The sequence below is a fragment of the Odocoileus virginianus genome, chromosome 24 (genome assembly GCF_023699985.2).
Source record: "Odocoileus virginianus isolate 20LAN1187 ecotype Illinois chromosome 24, Ovbor_1.2, whole genome shotgun sequence".
NCBI classification, from domain to species: domain Eukaryota; kingdom Metazoa; phylum Chordata; class Mammalia; order Artiodactyla; family Cervidae; genus Odocoileus; species Odocoileus virginianus.
The window spans coordinates 31072003-31074752 of record NC_069697.1 but is presented as its reverse complement, the minus strand read 5'-3'; the positions used below and the strand labels follow the sequence as shown (position 1 = coordinate 31074752).

Sequence of the window (2750 nt, the reverse complement as noted above, 5' to 3'; positions counted from 1 at the left end):
AGCTCATGTTTCTTACTGTTTAACCTTTAGCTTGTTATCTGCGGAGAGACAATTGGGAAATAGTCTTTCTCTGCTCCGTTCTTGTTAGGGTTTTAATGATTCTCTTCCCCCTTCCCCATTAGGAAATAACTATATGTTAAATAGTTCACCAAATAAGAAAGATAAGCTTAGTGTTTAAATCAAATTTGCTGAATTGAAATGTCTTCATAGACAAAGCCTTCCTTAACTTTTATTTATTTATTTTTTTTCACTTTCAAAACTTCAACCATGTAAACAAAGGGTTTCCTTTTATTCACCGTCTATAATACTTCCCGACCATTCCTGCTTAAAATAGATCTTACCCTTTCTCGGCTACTTAGTAACTAAAAACATAAGATACACATAAAAGGTAAGAAAACTTCACCACAAATCAGAACATCTTAAACAAGCTGTCAGATTACTTAAAAAGAATGATCAGGGAAAAAATACCACAAATAAGACTTTTATTTGTCACCATTAAGAGTCTGCATTTTAAACCAATTCTTGGACTGGTGGTTCGTGTCCATCAGCTCGTTCAACTTTAGCACCTGTCTCGTCCCCAGTAGCTTTTCCAGAACTACTACCTTCACCATGCAGCTCCATGAGTTTTCCCAATTCAAATTTGGGCTTCTTCAGCATTTTTACTTTTCTAACGAAGACATCATGGAGTGGATAAGTAGATTGGCAAGCCTTTTCTATGTCTTTTCCAATGCTATCTGGAATCAATATATTGACCACCTCTTTCAAGTCGTTTGTCTGCACCTCTTGGGTCATGATCTCCATCATCTTCTTACTGATCTGGTGCACCTGCTGGTGCTGGGCATAAGAGGTCTTCCAGATCTGATTGTTGTGCTTTTTAGTAAAACCCACACAGAACAGACGAAGCAAGTAACCATCGGTAGTCTTGACATCAATGTGAGCTTCAATCATGGTCTGCCATTTTTTGACCATGGAGCACATTTTGTCACGGGTAAGATCCATACCATGAAAATTAGTCAGGCAGTTTTTGCCCTGAACATCCTCAGTAATTAGCTTGAATTTTCTAAATGCTACTTCATCATTCTGCAGATCAGCAAGACTCACTTCAAAAACACGACCTTTGAGGCCATCAGATGCGATTTTGGTTCCTTGAGTTCTCATGACCAATGTTTTCCCAATATTCCTTATATTGAACATAGCTGGTGCTTTCACATCATACCAATCTTTTTTAGAAAATGGGTCAACCACTTTCTTCTTGGCTCCCTTTTTGCCTCCTTTCATAAGGCACTTGTTCTTGCTGACCGCCATGGTGCAGCTCAGAGAGCCAAAAGGGCCTTCCTTAACTTTTAAATGTTGAGCCATATTAAAAAACTGAAACATTAATTTTTTTTTTCCCCAAGCAGTCCAAGTAATTTGGTAGTTCTAGAAGAATGGCTGGCCATTTAGTTTCAGACAGACTGATTTCCTAGAGCCCAGGTCACACACAGTGTGATCACACAGAGGTTCTGGTGCCTATAAAAATTATGAAAAGGCAACCTGTATACAATATGCCACTGTGCATGTGTTTGGTGGGTGGAGGGGTGTACTGTGAAAGAGCCTCTGACTAGGCTAAAATCACACAATTAGAGATTTATTATTTTGGCTCAAGATTTTGTCATCTGTGAAATTACTAAAACAAAAAAACAACCCTTGTGAGGATTGACATGGTCAGCCTTACAAATTTTTCAAAATCTTTCCTGAGAGTAAGTTTTGATATTTATGGTTGGGACCAAACTGGACAGTTAGGGTCACAGAGAGGACTGACAGTGTCAGGAAAGTGGGGATGGGGAAGGGAAGGCTGAGAAGGGGCAGCTGGTGATGGGGGAAGGGTGGAAGGCAGCAAAAGACACACTTCATCTATTTCATTCATTTGTTTTATTCAACAAATATTTATGAGGAACCTACTTTGTTGATAGAAGTACTGCGTTAAGGGCAGGGGAAGAAAAAAGTCACACAGTCTGATAGTCTAGATGTGGGGGGTGGGGGTAGGCAACCATGTCGACAGGGAGTGACAACAGCGTGTATAAAATGACGTAAGATGGGTGGGCACAGGAGACGGTGAGGTCCTGGGCCTTCATCTTCCTTATGGAATTTGCACTGGATTCTGCAGGTGGTGAGGAGGTTCTGACGGAGTAGAGGGCCTGGCCAAATCTGCATCACTGGAATATGGCTCTGGTCAACTTGGGCTTCCCTGGTGGCTCAGATGGTAAAGAATCTGCCTGTCAATGCAAGAACCACAGGAGACCTGGGTTCGATCCCTGGAGAAGGGAATGGCAACCCACTCCAGTACTCTGGCCTGGAGAATCCCATGGACAGAGGAGCCTGGCTGGCTAACAGCCTATGGGACTGCAAAGAGTCGGACACGACTGAGTGACTAACTTTCATTTCCACCTTGAAGTGGATGGATTGGTGGCCAGGGATTCAGAGAGACTGAAGCAAGAGAGCAGTGCACAGTATTGGCCATACTGTGCTTCTGGCACATCCTACAGCTCAAGATTACTCTGAAAATGAGAACAAAATTGCATTAAAGCTGTGTCTCTCTAGCCCACAAACATATGCAAGCCTCAAGTGATTGCTCATGTCTGAGTTTCAAGTGTTTTTGAAGGTACATAACTCAAAGCCTCACCAAGACAGGAAGACCTAATAACATAAGAGAATTCAGTTATTTAAATCTTGGATGAGATACATAGGTTTATGCACAAGTGTTTTTGGTT

General features: G+C 41.5%; 1 pseudogene; it reads right to left on the bottom strand.

Moving 5' to 3' along the window:
• Positions 1 to 270: 270 nt before the first annotated feature.
• Positions 271 to 1317, bottom strand: LOC110121520 (small ribosomal subunit protein eS1 pseudogene; annotated as a pseudogene).
• Positions 1318 to 2750: the final 1433 nt, after the last annotated feature.